Source organism: Odocoileus virginianus, chromosome 22 (assembly GCF_023699985.2).
Source record: "Odocoileus virginianus isolate 20LAN1187 ecotype Illinois chromosome 22, Ovbor_1.2, whole genome shotgun sequence".
Taxonomy (NCBI): domain Eukaryota; kingdom Metazoa; phylum Chordata; class Mammalia; order Artiodactyla; family Cervidae; genus Odocoileus; species Odocoileus virginianus.
The window spans coordinates 13,270,270-13,292,886 of record NC_069695.1 but is presented as its reverse complement, the minus strand read 5'-3'; the positions used below and the strand labels follow the sequence as shown (position 1 = coordinate 13,292,886).

At 37.5% G+C, this 22,617-nt stretch overlaps 1 protein-coding gene across 9 annotated transcripts in view; it reads right to left on the bottom strand.

Annotated features, from left to right (window-relative positions):
• PIAS2 (protein inhibitor of activated STAT 2) overlaps nt 1–22,617 on the bottom strand; it is a 109,370-nt gene that overhangs the window by 78,701 nt on the left and 8,052 nt on the right. Inside the window, exon 2 of one of the 9 annotated variants that reach the window (XM_070452605.1) lies at nt 11,125–11,213. The exons of the other annotated variants lie outside the window; for them this stretch is intronic. The gene's annotated coding sequence lies outside the window, so the exon portion shown is untranslated. The remainder of the gene's footprint in view (nt 1–11,124; nt 11,214–22,617) is intronic. 9 annotated transcript variants of the gene reach the window in all.

The following is a 22,617-nucleotide window of genomic DNA, read 5'->3' as shown; positions in this document are numbered from 1 at the left end:
AGGGCAGCCTTTGCCCTGCAAAATGTTGCCAAGATAACATACTGCAGGTGTTTGCTCAAAGATGATGGCTTTGAGAGTCCACAGTGTCCTGTGGAAAACTTTACACCAACCATCAGTAGCTGAAGGTCCCGGCATCAGGACTTAGGACACTGGCAGTCACACCATCTTTCTGGTAATCAATTTCTAGTTTAAAACAACAAAACTCTCACTTTATTTAGCATTTACTATTAAGATATCCCCTAAGAAGCTTAATCAGTCAACTCCTATGTATATGTGTTTCTTGGCAAACACTGCTGGATCCCACTTCTTCAAGTTATGCCTTTTTAAAAAAAAAAATCTGTCTTCAACCAATTTCAGCAGTCACCAGGTAAAATGAGCCTGCTATGAACACTACCAAAAATGGGTTTCAGCTACTGCTTTCCACCAACCTCTGATGTCAGTCTTTTTAATAATACTCCTTTTCAAGGGGATTTTACCCAGTCCATCCTGCCTGCTTCCCAGTCTGCCCTCTAATACTTCAGTTACAACTGCGGTGTGCACGACAGAGAAATTTCTCAGTGTTTGTGGACTGACTTTTAAGAAAATTTATGAACTATGCCGGCATGACTGATCTTTTAAAAAGATAATGTGATTGCTAAGAAGAGCTAATTTGATTCAATAAAGCTAATCTAGGTTAACTGACATTTAATTAAGACTAGAAATGTAAAACAAGCTTTTTCATTGTCAAAATTATTAAAAAATTGTAAAGCTGGAACTTAATACAACTGAAACATTACATATAGGAGTGAAGGCAAGTTGACGGTGCTCTGTGAGCCCAAAAAAGCACAGAATTTGGGGAAGCTCTAGTGGGTTAGATGTCATGGTAAAGATCAATACAGCTCTGTAGATTCTCCATCTGCTATGACATAGGGAAAGGAGAAGAGCTGCTGAGGCAAACTAACAAATCACATCATTAATATCACCTTTTCCAGCTACAGTATTAAAACAATCTACACCTGCATTTGTAAGTAAGGATGCATTAAAAAAATCAGATACATCATCAATCCATCAAAGGCATGATTGAGCTGATGCTGTAAGAAAAACTACTACGGCAAATCAGAAAGATAGATGCAATTCCAGAAGTCATAGGAGGTCTCAGTTCCTGTGAGATCATATAATCCCTATGATTAAATCCCATTTTACTTGAGATATTTGATGTGGATCTCTTCTTTACAACACACTGATAAAAAAATAACTACTTACCTAAAAAAATCAAAACTGAAAAATCAACTATTAAAAGAAACAATAAAGAATACTACATTTTTAAAACCTATGAAATAAGTCTACGCTTGGGGGATCATCTCCTAAATACCTTCCTTTTGTACAAGATTTAAAATAAAGAAGTCAGTTCAAGAAGCAAAAAAAGTCGACAACAAACACACCCTCGAAAAGAGTGACAAATTAAAGGATACAAGAAAACATGACTTAGAAAGCAAAATGCAAAAAGTCTATAAATTCAGTCTGGAAAAGGGGGGAAGAAAACAAATACAGTCCTAAGAATGAGAAGAGAAACATAAAGACTACAAATACTAAGCAAATTTCTTTAAGAGAACAGCACATACTGTTATATAAAGACAAAGTTATTTCCTAGAAAAATATGTTACTCAATCTGATTCAAGGAGTATTATCTTTGTCCTGCTCTTCCAAAATTATCTGCCCAGAAAAGACAGCTTAGTAAATAAATTCCTCTACCTCTTTAAGGGAAAAATGGAATTTTGTTCCTTAAACTATTCAAGAGCTTAAGAGTCAGAAAATCAAATACATGCTAATAAACAAGAAAAAAACTATTGAACACAAAACACAAACTTTTAAAATATTACTGTATTTCAAACTTCAGCAGGTGAGTCCGTTCATCCAACCAAAATTTCAGAGAAAAGCCTGATGAAATAGGGACCCAGGATACCACCTATTCTGTCATTTCCCAAGACAGATGAGAAGGAATCTTTTGGTAACACACTAATGCTTCCTATGAGTACAGACACAAAAGCCTCAAAATACCCAAATATAATTTAATCTAGGAAAATAAAAATGGTTTAAGATAAATTCAATAAATTACTTGGTTAAAATGACTTCTGTCCTTACAGTCACATACTGAAATATTTATGGATAGAACTTCTATAAAGTACACGGAATTTCTGTTAAAATCATTTGGGGAGAGTAGATGAGGACATACACAATTGCTTTTGGCAGGAAAGCTATGACAAACCTAGACAGCGTGTTGAAAAGCAGAGACATCACACTGCCTACAAAGGTCCGTATAGTTAAGGCTCTGGTCTTCCCAGTGGTCACATACAGTTGTGAGAGCTGGACCATAAAGAAGGCAGAGCACCAAAGAATTGATGTCTTCAAACAGTGGTGCTGGAGAAGACTCCTCAGAGTCCCTTGGACAGCAAGGAGATCAAACCAGTTAATCTTAAAAGAAAATCAACCCCGAATATTCATTGGAAGGACTGATGATGAAAGCTCCAGTATTCTGGTCACCTGACTCATTGGAAAAGTCTCTGATGCTGGGAAAGACTGAGGGCAGAAGAAGAAGAGGGCATCAGAGAATCAGATGGCTGGATGACATCACCCATGCAATGGACATGAACTTGGGCAAACTCCGGGAGATAGTGAGGGACAGGGAGGCCTGGCAAGCTGCAGCCCATGAGGTCATAGACAGACACGACTGGGCAACATGAAAAAAGACCCGAGTTGATAACTGCAAGGTATGGGATACACAGAGAATTCTCTACCTTTGTCACCTAGAATGTTTCCATAACAAAAAGTTTGCTTGACAAGGGGAAACTGGTTGTGGGGTATATGGCACTATCTATTCAAGTTTTCTATTAATCTGAAAGTATTCTATATTCAGTTAGACCAAAAAAAAAAAAAAAAAAGTCATTTGTTTGAATCTAGGATAAAGAGATTGTGGTCTAAATACCATTTCCAAGGAAAAAAAAAAAAAGCTCAGGCTCCTTGAGGAAATGTCTAACTGCAAGTCTGAGGCAGAAAATGCACAAGACATGCCTAGAACATCCTATCCAGAAAACAAATTATCAAAGACTACTGAAAATCTTGTCAGAAGGACACAGAAAACAACTCACAGCCCAGGACAAGCTGATGTGGGCAGCAAAAAGACTAACACTGCATCAGATTCAAACATCAAATATATGAAAAATCACTTCTAAATAATGATACTTAAAAAAACTCACTGATCTCTTTTAGAAAACACTGGGAAACCAACTCATCAGTACTCTGAAAATGGATAAGGTAAGAAGGAAAACAACACAGAAAGATTTATTGGCTCAAAAATAATGCATATGATTAGCTAGATAAATGCTATTAGGGTGATACAAAAGTAAATGGTTTGGACTGTGAATTTTAAATCATTATAACTAGGCTCAAACACATCTTTATTAACCAAAATAGGAACTGTTACAATCAACACATTTTTGCCAACAAGAAATGTTTATTCTCATAAAAATCCATGCTTCAGGATTTGACAAACTCTTGGAAAACATTTTCTGCCTCCTGCCGGTTGTGGAAACACTCTGCCTGCAAAAAGTGGTCGAGATGCTTGAAGAAGTGATAGTAGATTGGTGAGAGATCAGGTGAATACGGCAAATGAAGCAAAACTTGGTCCCCAGTTCGTTAAGCTTCTGAAGTGTTGGCTGTGCACTGCCATGGAGAAGAACTGGGCCCATTCTGTTGACCAATGCCGGCTGCAGGAGCTGCAGTTTTCAGCACATCTCATCAATTTGCTGAGCACACTTCTCAGATGTAATGGTTTCACTGGGATTCAGAAAGCTGTACAGGATCAGACCGGTAGCAGACCACCAGACAGTGACCAGGACCTTTTTTTGGTACAAGTTTGGTTTCGGAAAGTGCTTTGGGCTTCCACTTTGTCCAACCACTGAGCTGGACATCACCAGTTGTCGTACAAAATCCACTTTCCATTGCATGTCACAGTCCAACTGAGAAATGGTTCGTTGTTGCTCAGTAGAATAAGAGAAGACGACACTTCAAAATGATGACTTCTTTTGATTTGTGGTCAGCCCATGAAGCACCCACTTAATGAGCATTTCCACCTTTCCGGTTTGCTGCAAATGCTGAACCACCACAGAATGGTCAACGCTGAGTTCTTCGGCAACTTCTTGCGTAGTTGTAAGAGGATCAGCTTCAAGGATTGCTCTCAGCTGGTCATTGTCAACTTCAAGGCTCTTGTTTCCTTTGTGAAACTTGCTGAATCATCACTGCACCATACATCCATTAGCAGTTCTTGGGTCAAATGCATTGTTGATGCTGTGAGTTGTCTCTGCTGCTTTACAACCCACCCTTATGGCAGGAAGCAAAGAGGAACTAAAGAGCCTCTTGATGAAAGTGAAAGAGGAGAGTGAAAAAGCTGGCTTAAGACTCAACATTCAAAACACTAACATCATGGCATCCAGTCCCATCACTTCATGGCAAATAGGTGGGGAAACAATGGAAACAGTGACAGACTATTTTCCTGAGCTCCAAAGTCACTGTGGACAGTGACTGCAGCCATGAAGTTACAAGAAGCATGCTGCTTGGAAGAACAGCTATGACAAACCTAGACAGCATATTAAAAAACAGAGACATCACTCTGCCACCAAAGGTCCATATAGTTGAAGCCATGGTTTGACACGACACACTAGTCATGTACAGATGTGAGCTGGACCATAAGGAACGGTAAGCCCTGAGGAATTGACGCTTCTGGACTGTGGTGCTGGAGAAGACTCTTTTAGAGTCCCTTGGACTGCAAGGAGGTCAAACCAATCAATCCTAAAGGAAATCAACCCTGAATATACACTGGAAGGACAGATGCTGAAGCTCCAATGTTCTGGCCACCTGACATGAAGAGCAGACTGACTGGAAAAGACCCTGATGCTGGGAAAGATTAAAGGCAGGAGGAAAGGTGGTGACAGAGGATGAGGTGGTTGGATGGCATCACTGACTCAATGGACATGAGTTTGAGCAAACTCTGGAGACAGTGAAGGACAAGGAAGCCTGGCAGGCTGCAGTCCATGGAGGAGGCAAAGAGTCAGACACGACTGAGCGACTGAACAACTAGATAAAAACAGAAAATGCTGAAAAGATGTCAATTCCCCCCAACTTCAGTTATAAATATAGTAAAATTTCAGCAAATTTTGACAGATCAAACTTACAACAAAAAAATAAAATACAAATATGACGTGGTGATGAGTAATATGGACAAAAATAGAAGAAAAGGGAAATGAAGTGAAGAGGTAGAGAATTTGCCATTTTAAAGGAAGATTTGCCTGAGAAAGTGACTGAACAAGTAATAAAGCAACCAATGGATATCAGACGAAAAGCATTCCAAGGCACAGGACACAGCAGATGCCAAATCCTGAGAAGAGCATACCTAACACATTGAATGGAAAGTAAAAGCCCACCAAGGATGAACCACAGTAATCTAAAAGAATGAGTATTATGAAGAAAAAAAAAAGAATGAGTATTATGAGAGCAGAATAAGGAACAGAGAAACTGACAAACCTGGGGAGGAAGGGAAATAGCCTAAACAAACATTTACTGGATAAAATGGTAATATGAAATTTGTGAGGCTAAGAAAAGACGAAAGTGCTGGGCAAAATGGCATGCCTGAAAGTTGGTAGAGGTGGTAAGCAGTTTAAAGCATTCTACAGCAAAGGAAGAAAAATACAGTAATTTTAGATTTATATATATATATATAAGTTTCAAGAGAAAATTTAATTACACTTCAAGAGTTTGTGACAAAGCAAAAAAAAAAAATACAAATTTCACAGCTAGTAAAATGGAGAAAACATGAAAAACATGGGAGGGAAAAAAACCCAAAAGACAGCAAGAAAATAGATGAGGAAACAAAAATGCAGAAAAAGTAAGATGCTCAAAATGAAAGTGTAGAAATGAATATCAATAATCCCAACAAATAAAAATGAAATATTTTCCAATTAAAATAGCCATTAGGGATATCACTACAGAAATCACAGCATCAAAAATATGGGAATACTAAGAACAATGCAACACACATGAATTTGAAAACTGAGTTGAAGTGGATCAATTCCTTGAAAAATCAAACTACCAAAATTCACCCAATACGAAACAGATAATTTGAATACTCCCTCTAGTTAGGAAATTTAGCTCTTAATTTTAAAACTAAAAAAAAAAATTACCACACCCATATCATTTTACCAGAGAATTCCACTCAACATTTAAATAAGAATCAGTACCAATTCAACATAATTCCTTCTGGAAAACAGAATATGAAAGATACCCAAATTTATTTTATGAAGCTAGTAATAGCCTGATACCAAAACCAAACAAAATCAGTACAAAAAATGAAAGTAAAACCAATATCCTTCACAACTGTAGATGCTAAAATCTTCAAGCATTAGCAAACAGACTTCAGCAATATATAAAAAGAATACCAAGACCAAGTGAAGTGTTTACTCCAGCAATATAAAGTTGGCTCAATGTCTGAAATCACTTAAGTACACCATATTAACACTTAGTAAAATCATATGATTCTATGTGTGTGTGTATGTATATATACACGCATCAATGAAGAAAAAAGGCATGTGGCAAATTAAACAACCACTCATGATAAAAATTCTCAGAAAAAGAGGAATACAGGAGAACCACCTCACCTTGACAAAAAGCACCTACAAAAACAACTGCAGTTCATGGTGAAAAAAATGAATGCTTCTCCCAAAGACTGGGAATGAGGCAAGGATGTGCTGGAAATCCTAGCAAGTGGAATAAGATGATAAAAGAAAAGACAGAGTGATTGAAAGAAAAAAATAAAGCTGCCTGTACTGGCAGATCCCAAGGAGTTTACAAAACAATTACTAGAATTAATAAGTGGGGATTTCTCTCGTGGTTCCAGTGGTTAAGAATCTCCCCTACAATGCAGGGACACAGGTTCAATCCCTGGTCACGGAACTAAGATCCCACATGACATGGAGCAACCAAGCCCGCATGTGACAACTGCGGAGCCCACACGCACTAGCTGTAACGAGAGAGCCTGTGCACCACTGCGAAAGACCCCGAGTGCCACTGCTGAGACCTGACACAGCCAAACAAATAAGTGATAAAAAAATTTTTTTGAACTGTTAAAAAAGAGAGAGAGAGATATTTAATACTGAGTCCAGCAAGGTCACAGGATACAAAAGCCAACACACAAATACAATTGCATCTCTATATACTAACAAAGAACATGTGGAAATAAGTAAAACACACAATACTATTTATAATCACTCCAAAGAGAATGAAAATATGTATATTCAAAAATATAACAAAACACATAAAGGTCTTATATGCTGTAAACTGCAAAACACTAATAATGAAAGAAGTCTAAAAAATGCTAAATAAATGGATCCCTTGTGCACTGGAACAGGCAACAAAACAACAGAATCAATTTTCCCTTTGTCAAGACACAGATTTAACTCAATTCCTACCCAAATCTCACCAAAACGTTTTATAGATATACATGAGGCTATTCTAAAATTTGTATGGAAAGGCAAAGGAACTAGAAGAGTTAAAACAGTTTTGAAAACCAGAGAGGAATCTGTCTTTCCCATTTCATAATTCAGCTTAGTATTCAGGACTGTAGGATGGGCAGAGAGGGAGAAGTAAAGGTCAGTGGTACAGAACAGAGAACGCAGGAATAGATCTACACAAATACACCCAAATAGCTTTTGATGCTGGTGCAAAAGTAACTCAACGGAGAAAAGACAGCCTCTCAACAAATGATGCTGGAGCAACGGCACAGCCATAGACCAAAAAATGAACTTCTACCTGTCTCACATTTTATACAAAAAAAACTCCAAATGGGTCATACACATAAGTATTAGGATACAGCTATAAAACTTACGGGGGAACAAAAACTTAGAAGAAAATAATCAAGATCTAAGGATAAGCAAAGAGTTCTTAGACTCGACACTGAGGAAGAATCAATTCGCCTGCCGACTGCATGGGACACAGGTTCAATCCCTGGTCCACGAAGATCCCACACGCCACAGGGTAACTAGGCTGAGGCACCACAACTCCTGACCCGCTCTAGAGCCCGTGCTCCACAGTAAGAGCAGCACAGCTAGGGGAGCCCCGAGTGCAACGACGGTGATCCAGCATGGCCAAAAATAAAGAAATAACTAATCAATTAAGTTTAAAAAATCCAAGTAGAAAAAAGGACAAAAGACATGAAGAGACATTGCGCCAACAGGATACAGAGATGGAAAATAAGCAAACGAAACTATCAGTATCATTAGCCATCAAGTGAAGTCCAACTCTGTGTGACCCCATGGACTGTAGCCTACCAGGTTTCTCCATCCATGGAATTTTCCAGGCAAGAGTACTGGAGTGGGTTGCCATTTCCTTCTCCAGAGGACCTTCCTGAAACCCAGGTCTCCCACACTGCAGGCAGACACTTGACCACCTGAGCCACCAGGGAAGCCCCCATCATCAGGCATTGTGAAAGCGAAGTGAGGTCGCTCAGTCAGGTCCAACTCTTTGCGAGCCCGTGGACTGTAGCCAACCAGGCTCCTCTGTCCATGGGATTCTCCCAGCAAGCCATTAGGGGAGTGCAAATTAAAATCTAAGGCCTCACCTAAGATACACACCAGAATGGCTAGAATCAAAAGCAGCGATAAGCCAAATGCTGGCAAGGAGGCTCTTGAGAAGCTGATCATTCCATACACTGCTTGAAGGGATGTAAAATGGAACAGCCCCTCTGGAAAACAGCTTGGTAAGTTCTTTAAAAAAGCCATATACACAACAATCATACAACTCAACAACTGCACTCCTGGGCATTTACCCCAGAGAAATTAAAACATACATCAAAAAAAGAAAAAAACTATGCACAAATCTTCATTGCACTTTCATTCATATTAGCAAAAACTGTATAAACAACCCAGAACTTTTTCTACAGGTACACGGTCAAACAAATCCATACCACAGACTATGATTCAGCAAGAAAAAAGGATAACCTGCTGATACACTTAACAACATAGATTAGCTTCTAGACAATTATGTTAAGTGAAAAAAAAAAACAAATTCAAAAAGGTGGTCACCTTTATGTATGAGTCCACTTATATAACATTCTTGAAAAGACAATCACAGAAATGAAGGAAAAAAATGAGTGGATACCAGAGATTAAGGGGATGGAAAGGAAATAGATGTGGCTATAAAGACAATAATATGAAGGATGCTTGTGGTGATGGAAATGGTCTGTACCTTGTGTCAATGTCAATACCCTGACTGTGATATTGTACTACAGTTTTGCAAGACATTTGTCAACGGGGTACCTGGATAAAGAGGACACGGATGTCTCTGACGCCTCTGTATTCCTTCCGACAACTGTCAGTGAATTAATAATTATCTTAATAAAAAATTTTAAAAGTACAAAGACCAACATTATTAAAGCAGTCATTTTTTAATCCAATACCATGACACTCATAAGAGATAAAGCTAAAATAAAAGAACACAAAAATGTAGGGGGAGGGGAAATTTTCAAAGTCAGGCAGAATCAGCTGACCCAAAAATAAATAAATAATAGGTGTGTTAATATCAAACAACAGTATGTAACAGAAAAAGCATTATTAGATATAAAGAGGAACTACAGAGAGTAAAAGTTTCAATTCAACAGCAATATAACTTTTATGTACTAGTAACAATTTTAAAATGTCTTTTAAAAAGCTGATATAAACTACAAAGAAAATTGAAAACATAATTCTAGCAGAAGAACAATATCTAGTCTTAAAAAACAAAGATATACGAGTCTAACAACAGAATTAACAAGATTAATAGTAGACATATAAAATTTTGCACCAACAACTAGAAAATACACTCTTTTCAAATACAAAAAACTCTCCAAATACAAAAAGTCTCAACAGATTTCCAAGGACTGTATCCACATAGATCACGTTGCCTAGCCACAATTACAAATCAATAACCAAATTAACTAAAAGAACGCCAGCTGTTTAGAAATAAAACTTTTAAAATATTTTTATTTATTTATTTGCACCAAGTCTTAGCTGCAGGACCTGGGATCTTTACTTGTGGCATGCAGGATCTAGTTACCTGACCAGGGAGAGACCCAGGGCCCTCCACATTGGGAGCTCGGAGTCTTAGCCACAGGGCCACCAGGGAAGTCCTCCGGAAGTAAAACTTTTAAAGAACTCATAAATTAACAATTCATCCCGTGTGTGATTCAGGGAAAGCAAGTACATAGACATTCATTATCTTAAATGTCTATTAAAATGCTGAAAATGAATAAGCAAGTCATCCAACTTAAGAAATTAGAAAAATAGAAATAAACCCAAAGGAAGTATAAAGAAAAGAAACAGAAAAAAGAACAGAAATTAAGTAGGGAAAGGATACGTTAAAGAGCATATAAAAGACAGAAACTTGATTATTTGAAAAAGGTTTTTTTTTTTTAAAAAAATTGGCATTTTTAGCTTTTAAAACTAAGCAAGAAAAAGGCAGCACTAAAAAAAAGATTAAAAGGACATTAACTACAAAATAAGAAACTAACAATTTATTGCCATAAGCTCAAGAATGTGGATGAAATGGACAACCTCCTATTAAAATATAACCTACCAAAATCAGTTCGAAAATTGAAAATACAAGCAATCCTATAACCAAAGCAATTGAATCAGTGATTAAGATGTGTCCCAATTCTACAAGGAAGTTCTACCAACCACTCAAGAAACAAATCTTTCTAATCTCACATAAACTCCTCCAAAAGAAAGAGGAAAAGTATATATACTTTCTTAATTATAAGGAAATATTACTCATTATTAAAGACAAAATTGTACATTAACTATATTCAAACTGAGTCCAATAATGGAAAAAAGGGACAGACAGGGTTGACTTAATATTCGAAACACAAGGTTGGTTTAAACATTAGAAAACAAATCAGTGTATTTCATCACGTTAACAAGTTAACAGAAGAAAAACATATGACCCTCTCAAAAGATGCAGAAAAAGTTTTGATAAAATTAAACATCCATTCATTTTTCTTTTCAAGAACATCCTTAACCTGAAAAGATTATCTACAATAAACCTACAGCAAGCATCATACTTAACTGTGAAACTCTGAAAGCATTCCCTTTAAAATCAGGAACAAGATCAGGATGCCCCCATCACCGCTTCTATTCAACACTGTACTGGAGATCCTAGCCAGCACATTAAGACAAGAAAAAGAAAGAAAGAAAAAAAAAAAAGCATAAGAATTGGAAAGGAGGAAACAAAGAGGTCATTATTCACAGATCTGTCTACACAGAAAATCCAAAAGAATTCTACATATAATTTATCACAATCAGGATAATACCGAGGCCATTATACAAAGTCAAATTGTACTTCTTTACACCAGCAAGGTAGAAAATATAATTTTTAAAGATACCGTTACTGATTTGACACAAAAATAAGGTACCTAGAGATAAATCTAACAAAATACTTGCAATAGTTTTTTGAAACTATTAGAAGAAAATTATAAAAACTTTATTTGAAAGAGATTGTAAAAGACCTAAGTGAATGAACGTTGCCATGTTCATGCTTAAGAAACAATAACAAAATGTCAGTTCCCTTCAAATTGGTTTACAAATTCAATGCATTTCCCATCAAAATCCCAACAGCTGGGCACGTATCTACAGAACTTTAAAAACTGACTCTAAAATTATATGGAGGAGAAAACCACCAAGAAGTTCCTTGAGGAGCTACAAGGCAGGAGGACTTGGCCTATTTCTGTGTCCCTCAATGACTGACTAGATGGTTTCACACCAACTCTATGAAAACTTTAAAACTGAACATAATTTAAGAAAAAAAATTTGTTGAAGGCAAGAAGCACAACAAAGGCAGTAAGAACCTGGAAGGCCAAGACTGTGGAAAGAAGGTAAGCCTAGAATATGGTATCTAATATTTGATGCCTTTCCCTTGGAGATACCTGCCAATGGAAAGGGGGCAATGGAGAAGTTAAGAAATCAAACAGAACTTTGAATATACTTACGGGCCTGGGAAAACTGAAAAGATATTTGCAAAATACAACATACAAGCCCTGGTATCTGGAATACGTTAATAAACTCCTACCAATCAGTATGAAAAAGACAGATGGCCCAATACAAAAATGGAAAAAGACTTAGCAAGCCACCTCACGAAAGACCAATAAGTATATTAAAAAGGGCTTAACATCATTAATCATTACAGAATTCAAATGAAAACCACTTAACATCCACCATAATGTCTAAAATTAAAAGGATGGATGAGAAAGGAGAAGCAACTAGAACTCTATTACTTTGCTAGCGAAAGCGAATTAACAAAAAACTACAACTACATACAACAATATGGATGAATCTCGCAAACAAAACTGATAAGAAAAGATCAGACACAAAAAATATACACTATATTATATAGGTCCATTTAAATAAGATTCAAAAAACAGGCAAAACTAGTGTAAGATGTTAAAGTCTGGCCGGAGGAGGAGGTTAGTCACTGGGAAAGGACTCACAGGAATGGATGCCAGTCATGTTCTATTTCTTGCTGGACTCTCATGATCTGCTTACTTACATATGCCCTATAGCAGCAGAAGTTTGTTTTTATGGAAGCTGTTAAAAACTTATAGTAATTAAAACTATGTGATTGTGCTATCAGACTTAGAAACTAGTCTAGGAAATATAGATTCAATCGGGGAACCACTACAAATCAGAAGGAAGTTTTTTAAAAAACTGAGCCATAAAAGCAAACGAATCTGAGTCAGCTGAACTGATGTGGATGAACCTTGAGCCTATTATACAGAATGAAGAAAGTCAGAAGGAGAAAAACAAACACTGTATATCAATGCATATATATGGGACCTAGAAAAAAAAGGTATGGATGAACCTATTTGCAGGGCAGAAAGAGAGACACAGACGTATAGAAAAAGACTTGTGGACACAGTCTGGAAAGGAGAGGGTCTGATGAACTAAGAGTGTAGCATTGAAAAATACACACTACCAATGTAGAGAACGGACTTGAGGTCACAACAGAGGAAGGAGAGGGTGGGACAAATTGAAACAGTGGCATTGAAAAATACACATTAGCATGCATAAAATAGGTAACCTATAGGAAGCTGCATAACACAAGGAACTCAGTCCTGTGTCTGTGACAACTTAAGAGGGGTGGGATGGGGGACTTGGGAGGGAGGCTGACGAGGGAGGGAATATATGTGTACCCACAGCCAATTCATATCACTATACAGCAGAAACCAACACAACACTGTAAAGCAACTATACCCCAATAAAAAAAAATATATTTAAAAAAAACCTAGTACAAACATGGGCAAAAGAACAGAATCTCAGATGAGGGAAGAACATGTTAATCAGCACAGTAAAAGATGCTCAAACTCATTAGCAAAAATCAAAAAATTGAAAATTAAAAGGTGATATTATAATCCCTAGCAAAAACTTCTGAAGTCTCATAAAAGTGCTAAGCAATTAAAACCTCTGCATTACTAGAGGGAGCAAATACTGATACAATCCTCTTTGGAAAATAAGCTAGCATTATCCAGTATTGTTGAAGATGCAAGTATCTTTAATTCCCAGCAATGCAATGCAACTGCTAGAATTTCTACAGTAAAACATATTGTAATGGTCACCTTATCTTCGACAAAGGAGGCAAGGATATACAATGGAAAAAAGATAACCTCTTTAACAAGTGGTGCTGGGAAAACTGGTCAACCACCTGTAAAAGAATGAAACTAGAACACTTTCTAACACCATACACAAAAATAAACTCAAAATGGATTAAAGATCTAAATGTAAGACCAGAAACTATAAAACTCCTAGAGGAGAACATAGGCAAAACACTCTCCGACATAAATCACAGCAGGATCCTCTATGACCCACATCCCAGAATATTAGAAACAAAAGCAAAAATAAACAAATGGGACCTAATGAAACTTAAAAGCTTTTGCACAACAAAGGAAACTATAAGCAAGGTGAAAAGACAGCCCTCAGATTGGGAGAAAAGAATAGCAAATGAAGCAACAGACAAAGGATTAATCTCAAAAATATACAAGCAACTCCTTCAGCTCAACTCCAGAAAAATAAATGACCCAATCAAAAAATGGGCCAAAGAACTCAACAGACATTTCTCCAAGGAAGACATACAGATGGCTAACAAACACATGAAAAGATGCTCAACATCACTCATTATCAGAGAAATACAAATTAAAACCACAATGAGGTACCATTATACGCCAGTCAGGATGGCTGCTATCCAAAAGTCTACAAGCAATAAATGCTGGAGAGGGTGCGGAGAAAAGGGAACCCTCTTACACTGTTGGTAGGAATGCAAATTAGTACAGCCACTATGGAAAACAGTGTGGAGATTTCTTAAAAAGCTGGAAATAGAACTGCCATATGACCCAGCAATCCCACTTCTGGGCATACACACCAAGGAAACCAGATCTGAAAGAGACACATGCACCCCAATGTTCATCGCAGCACTGTTTATAATAGCCAGGACATGGAAGCAACCCAGATGCCCATCAGCAGACGAATGGATGAGGAAGCTGTGGTACATATACACCATGGAATATTACTCAGCCATTAAAAAGAATTCATTTGAATCAGTTCTAATGAGATGGATGAAACTGGAGCCCATTATACAAAGCGAAGCAAGCCAGAAAGATAAAGACCATTACAGTATACTAACACATATATATGGACTTTAGAAAGCTGGTAACGATAACCCTATATGCAAAACAGAAAAAGAGACTCAGATGTATAGAACAGACTTGTGGACTCTGGGAGAAGGCGAGGGTGGGATGTTTCAAGAGAACAGCATTGAAACATGTATATTATCTAGGGTGAAACAGATCACCAGCCCAGGTTGGGTGCATGAGACAAGTGCTCGGGCCTGGTGCACTGGGAAGACCCAGAGGGATCGGGTGGAAAGGGAGGTGGGAGGGGGGACCGGGATGGGGAATACATGTAAATCCATGGCTAATTCATTTCAATGTATGACAAAAACTACTGTAATGATGTAAAGTAATTAGCCTCCAACTAATAAAAATTTTTTAAAAAAACATATTAAATATTCACATTAAATGAGATCAATAAAGATTACAAACAGCATTGTATCAATGCAAGTTAACTTTGTTAACAAAGTAAGTTACTTGTGTTTGTGTGTGCATGCGTGTGCACACGCATTTTCAGAGCTTTTTGGGTTTCAGACATATAGAAAAGAGACCTGTTGTAGGAGGGGAAAAAAGGAAATTCTTCCAACAAGAATCAATAAACTAGTATTTACATTTACACAATGAAAAATCAAAAACAATGATAAACCAAAATGTCCCAAATACATACAGCATTATTCAATTTGTATAAAATTTTTAAACACACACACACAATTACAAAAAAATTTGCATATATAAAATTTGTGATTTATATATATATAATTTTATATCTATATAATGTGGATGTAATCAGAGAAGGGCACTCTGCTGTTCTAATAAACAATTTCTTAACTAGGATGGTGGGTACGTGAATGTTTATTTACCTATACCTTACAATGCGGGAGACCTGGGTTCAATCCCTGGGTCAGGAAGATCCCCTGGAGAAGGAAATGGCAACCCACTTCAGTATTCTTGCCTGGAGAATCCTATGGACAGAGAAGCCTGGTGGGCTACAGTCCATGGGGTTGCAAAGAGTCAGACACGACTGAGCAACTTCACTTTACCTGGTATAAACAATCTTTTGTATCTATTAAATAACTTAAATATTTAAGTTTATTAATTAGCATGATATACACCAACACATACATCACTAATAACCATTATCAATTCAGAAAACAATCAAGAGGACTTTTTTAAAGGAATTAGTATCCTAAGAGAGTTCAAGATATTTTTCCCCCATAAATCAAGGACAGGTTGCTATTTTAAAAAAAAGGGGGGGGGGGGGACAGGATAAAGCTCTTCTAAATCAAAATTATAATCACTAAAATAAATTTTATGGATGTGTTAGTTCTCAAGACAAGTCAAGGAAATCTTCCAGAATGTAAACAAACAAAACGTCAATTTAGGAAATCTAGCATTCACCTGTCAAGAGTCTCAGAGAAAATAGGAAAGAAATTATCGAAAAAACAAAAAATAATTCCCCAGACCTGAAGAGCCTTACCACTGAAAAGGTTCCACCAGAAGGAATGAAAAAAGGCCCACAACTAGACACAGTTCACAATCCAAAGATAAGGAGATAACCATAAAGACTGTAAACAAGGTTTCCACAAAAGGATAACCATCAGATTTGCAACAGATCTCTATCAGCAATACTGGGTGTTTTAAATTTCAAAAACAAAGCTTTCAAAATTCAGAAGGAAAAACTGTATTACCAACTTATAATTCTGTATCTAAATTTCAACTAGGCACAAAAGCAAGTCATTTTTTAAATGTTCAAGAAGTCAGAAAGTTTATCACCAGCATATCATTTCTAAAACAAATACTTGGGTCAGGGGTAGGGATTGGGATCGTGGGATTAGCAGTATATACGGCATGGACAATTAGGTCCTACTGTGTAGCCCAGGGAACTATATTCAATATCCTATGATAAACCCAAATGGAAAAAACATGAAAATATAAACAGGTGTAACTGAGTCACTTGCTGTAGAGCAGAAGCTAACACATTATAAACCAACCATACATCAATAAAATTTAAAAAATAAAACAACTATTCAAGATTATATTCCAGTAAAATCAAAAAGGAGTTTAAAAAAGAGAAAGACATGAGATCCAAACAACAAACCAAACCCAGGAGTGCGATGTAATCTCAGGATAGCAGATGTATAGCAGATCTAGAAAGCAAGCTGCCCAAACTATAAAAGGCTGAGAGCTCCAGAAAACCCGTCTGCAAGAAAAGTTGAATGGTTACAGGATGAAAACACACTGCAATATTAAGTTTTAACAATGATTTCCAGGAGCTACACACAATAAAGCAGGGCTTGGTAATATTGCTAATTTAAGGAGCCAGGGTTTAACAACACAGAAGCTCCTCTCCAGCTCCACACTACTTGGTTTTACAGTAACTTCTTTCTTATATCCGCACACATATCACAAAGGCTGGTTATTAGTATTCAATTTGTAGAGTCTTTCTGTAGAAGCACAGAGAAGCTTAGAAAAGTTATAAGCTGTAATATAAACGTTACAAATCCTGACAATGTATTAGAAAATGAAGGCTAGAATGGGAAAGAAGGATAGCTGCTGTACAGTCACACAGTCGTGTCCAACTCTTTGTGACCCCACAGACTGCAACACGCCAGGCTTCCCTGTCCTTCACCATCTCCCATAACTGGCTCAAACTCCTGTCTATTGAGTCAGTGATGCCATGCCGTCTTATCCTCTAAGGTCCCCTTCTCCTCCCGCCTTCAATATTTCCCAGCATCAGGGTCTTTTCTAATGAGTCGGTTCTTCGCATCAGGTGACCAAAGTATTGGAGTTTCAGCTTCAACATCAGTCCTTCCAACAAACACTCAGGACTGATCTCTCGTTGGATCTTTTTGCTGTCCAAGGGACTCTCAAGAGTCTTCTCCAACATCACAGTTCGAAAGCATCAATTTTTCTGCGCTCAGCCTTCTTTATGGTCCAACTCTCACATCCATACATGACAAGCAGGGTGGAAGCCAGGAGAACAAAAGGAAAATAGGAGGTGTTAAATCCTCTCTAAGACTGGAAATGAAAGCAGTGTCTAAAACTGATTGGTCATAAAACAGAAATCTGGGACTTCCCTGGTGGTCTAGTCACTCAGAACCCTCCATCCAATGCAGGGGACACCAGTTCAATCCCTGGTCCAGGAAGATCCCACACAACTAAGCCCGAATGCCACAACTCCTAAGCCCACAGGTTGTTACTACTGAAGCCCACGCTCTAGAGCCTGTGATCCACAAGAAGCCACTGCAATGAGAAGAGCAGGCACCGCAACAAGAGTAGCCCCCACTCCCTGCAACAAGAGAAAGCTCGTGCACAGCAACTAGGACTCAGCTTAGCCAAAAACAGTAAAAAAAATAGTAAGAAAACAAATGCAATTAAAGAAATGCAAACTTCATTAGCATGATTAAAATTATTTTTAAAAAAAGCAAAGAATAAAAGAAACAGGAATTTAACTATTATGGAATAATAATAATACGGAATTATAAATATATAAAAATAAATATATGGAATAATAATAATAAAATAATCAACAGTATATTTTAGGAACAAAAATGTACCTCACAGAAATCAAAGTGCTAGGACTTCCCTGGTAGCACAGTGGAAAAGAACCTGCCTGCCCACGCAGGGGACACAGGTTTGATTCCAGGTCCGGGAAGACTCCACATGCCTCGGAGCAACTAAGACTGGGTGCCACAACCACTGAGCCCGCACTTCAGAGCCTGAGCTCTGCAACAAGAGAAGCCACAACGGTGAGAAGCCTGAGCACCACAACTAGAGAAAGCCCTTGCACAGCAACGAAGATCCACTGCAACCAGAAATAAATAAAATTATTTAAAAAAAAAAAGAAATCAAAGTGATGGGGCAGGCAGAAAATACAATGACCTGAATTTCTTATCTACTGAGTCAAGCAACAGATACTGTTTAGAGTTGAAAGAAAAGTCAAAACATAGAAAGATATGCTTTATTTTTGACTTGGAATTAACCTAAAAAAAAAAACTAAAGAGAACTACCTTCATTAAAGGCAGTAATATCAGGATTTACAAAAGAAATTTAACAAAAAAATTTTTTCTGCCCTTTCACTTAAAAAAAGAATGAAATAAAAAGATGAAGAAAAGAAATAAGAAATTTTAAAATATTAAAACCATTTCCAGTTGGGGGGAGAAAGTCAAACAATATCTAAGGTCATACAGTTGAAATCCATGATCCCCAATCAAAAAAAAAAGCTCTTAATCTAGATCTGCTTTTTACTGACTTGTATGAATAATCATATGGAGAGCTCTGAATGTCTATGTTAAGTTTATATTGTTCTCTGAAAAGTCACACACACAAAAAACCTTTGTTTCAAAGGGAAATTGGCATGCCACTAGTGGATTTAAAATGAACATTCATATACAATAGTTTAGACTATGACACTAATTGATTTCATATCACTTTTACTTCAACTGTGAATTTCTTAAATTCAGATTCCTGAATAAAAAGTCTAGCTGTCAAGATAACTCAATAGGGAAAGAATCTTTAACAAATTGTCCTGGGAAAACTGGATATCCACATGCAAAGGAAATTTTATCTCCACCTCACACCATAAACAAAAATTACCTCAAAACGGATAAACAATCTAAATTTAAAAATTAAAAGTATAAACTCCAGATGAAAACAGGAATAAATCTTTGACACTCCGTAAGGCAATGGTTTCTTAGATTTTACATCAAAAGCACAGCCACAAAGAAAAAACAGATAAAATTCAAAACACTTGTGCGTCAAAGTACACAGCAAAGAAAATGAAGTACAGTTCACAAAAAGGAAAAAGATACTTGAAAACTACGTATCTGACAAAGAATTTATGTCTCAAATATATAAAGAATATAAACAATAATAAAAAAAAACCCCAATTTAAAAAATGGGCAAAAGGCTTGGATAGACATTTTTCCAAAGAAGATATACAAATAGCCAGTAAGCACATGAAAACATGCTCAACATCGTGTCACCAGGAAAATGCTAACCAAAGCCACAAGAAGATACCACTTCACATCCATGAGGTCAAGTATGTGGAGAAGTTATAACACATACATTTCTGGGAGGAATGAAAAATGGTGTAGCAGTTGGAAAAAGAGTTGGGCAGTTTCTTAAGAACTTAAGAGTTGCCACATGACCCGGCAATTATGTTCCTAGGTGTCTATCCAAGAAAATCAAAAACATATGTCCACACAAGACTTATACACTTAGAGATGAATGCTCACACTAATCAAAATGTGGATATCACCCAAATGTACATAAACTCATGAAAGGATAAACAAAATGTGGTGTATTTTCTACAATGGAATATTATTCAACCATAAAAAAGAAGGAAGTACTGATACATGCTACAATAACAAACCTGGGAAGATTATATGTTAAATCAAAGAAATCACATGATTCTTTCCAAGAAAGGCCACATGTGACATTGTGTTACTATGAAATGTCCAGAATAGGCCAATCCATAGAGCCAAAGCAGACCAGTAGATGCTGAGGGCTGGGAGAAAGAGAACATAGGAAGGGACTGACAATGACATGGGTTTCATTGGGGGTGATGACAATGTCCTGAAATTCAATAGTGGTGATGGCTGCACAACTCTGTAAATTGACCACAACCATTAAAAGGCTGAATTTTATGGTATGAGAATTATATTGCAAGAAAAAAATTTTTTAAATAGCTAAGATCCAATGCAGAAAAACAAAGGCACAAATGTTGACAAAAGACAAACATCTGGAGGATCTAATGGTTAGAAAAATGTCACCTTTATCAGAATAAATATTCATGTAAACCAGAGGGATGGTGCAGACCTAAGGAGCAAACACACACAAGAAGGTCTACTACAGCTAAGAATACCTGGTTTACTATGAAAAAATTATCTATTTCACTTTAAATTAAATACCTGGTTTTGAATCTGCTTTCATAGACATGATCTCAAATGGAAGCCCTCCTGGAAATTGAGTTGTGTCCACTAATAACAGCTTTGAGTTACATGGTGGATTCTGTTACATCTATCATATGTATTAGTCTACTTCTTGGCCCAACAGATGGGAACTTGGAGGGATGAGGACCTCTAAGCTCAACACCCTCCTTCCCCACTAACTTCCCATTTTCCCTCTGTATCCCAACAGCACCCAAAGGTACCAGGATGGCAAGTAAGGAACCAAATACTCAAAGTCTTTTAGGTAAAAAATCTTCTGTTACAGAATTACTTAAGCCTCTGAGTAGATCTTCTGTGTGTGGTGTACTAGAATCTATTAGGTTATAATCACTGGCTCTTTCACTAGATTCTTGCAAACACATTCACTCTCATTCTCTGACACACAAAAGATAACTCTCAGTGCACAAAAGGAAGGGGGTGAGACAACCTTAAAAAAAAAGTTACAACAATAGATCCCCCTCCACCCGCACCCTTGGGAGAAGTAGGAAGAGTGGGTTAACCAGGTTAAATTGTAGCAGGGACCTTTTTAAGGAACGCACCAGTAGTGTATTGAAATTATGCAACTGGAGAAGATAAGGGTAGAAAAGGTGCTCTGGCTGAAGAAGAGGAGGGACTTCAGACGACAATACTCTGCCTCTCTTCCACCGCTGTGCTTGCCCTGCCAGAGGCTATTCTGGAGGAAGAAAGCAGGGCAGCAGCAGTGACGGAAGTCCAGGCCACCAGACTGAGCTTATTCCAGATTAATTCACAACTAGTTAGTTAATTCACAAACTATTAGGCTGGCACAAAAGTAGCTCTGGTTTTGGACCATGAATTTTAAATCATTTTAACTAGGCTCAAACACATCTTTATTATTCACCAGAGGAATCATCACAACAACACATTTTTGCCAATGAGAAATAAGTCTGTTTATTCCTGCAGCATAAATATCCATGCTCCAGGATTTGATGAACTCTTGGAAAGCATTTTCTGCCTCCTGCTGGTTGTGGAACTGTTTTCCCTGCAAAAAGTTGTCAAGATGCTTGAAGAAGTGGTAGTCGGTTAGCAAGAGGTGGTCAGGTGAATACGGCAGATAAGGCAAAACTTTGTAGCTCAATCCGTTCAACTTTTGAAACGTTGGTTGTACGACACGCAGTTGGGCGCTGTCGTGGAGAACTGGGCCCGTTCTGTTAACCAACGCCAGCTGCACACGCTGCAGTTTTCACTGCATCTCATCGATCTGCTGAGCATACTTCTCAGATGTAATGGTTTCGCTGGGACTGAGAAAGCTGCAGTTGACCACCTCCAGACACAGACCCTGACCTTTTTTTGGTGCAAGTCTGACTTTAGGAAGTGCTTTGGAGCTTCTTTTTGGTCCAACCACTGCGTTGGTTACCAGCTGTTGTATAAAATCCACTTGTCATTGCACATCACAATCCAATCGAGAAATGGTTTGTTGCTCTTGAGTAGAATAACAGATGACAACATTTTTCAAAACAATGATTTTCTTTGATTTGCAGTCAGCTCATGTGGCACCCACTAATGGAGCTTTATCACCTCTCCAATTTGCTTCAAATGCTGAACGACCTATGGTCGATGCTGAGTTCTTCAGCAACTTCTTGCATACTTGTAGGAGGATCAGCTTAGAGGATTGCTCTTAGTTGGTCACCGTCAACTTCTGGCGGCTGACCATCGCCCTCCTCATTTTCAAGGCTCTCCTTTGCAAAACTTCTTGAAACCAGCACTGCACTGTATGCTCACTGGGCACTGCTAGACCCAATGTGCTGTTGATGTTGCAAGTGGCCTCTGATGCTTTATGACGCATTTTGAACTCAAATAACAAAAACTGCTCGAATTTGCTTTTTGTCTAACATCATTTGTATAGTCAAAATAAACAGCAAGTAATGTCATTAGCAAAAAAAAATACAGCAAGAAATACACATTTAAATGATGTATAACACAACCACATTCAAG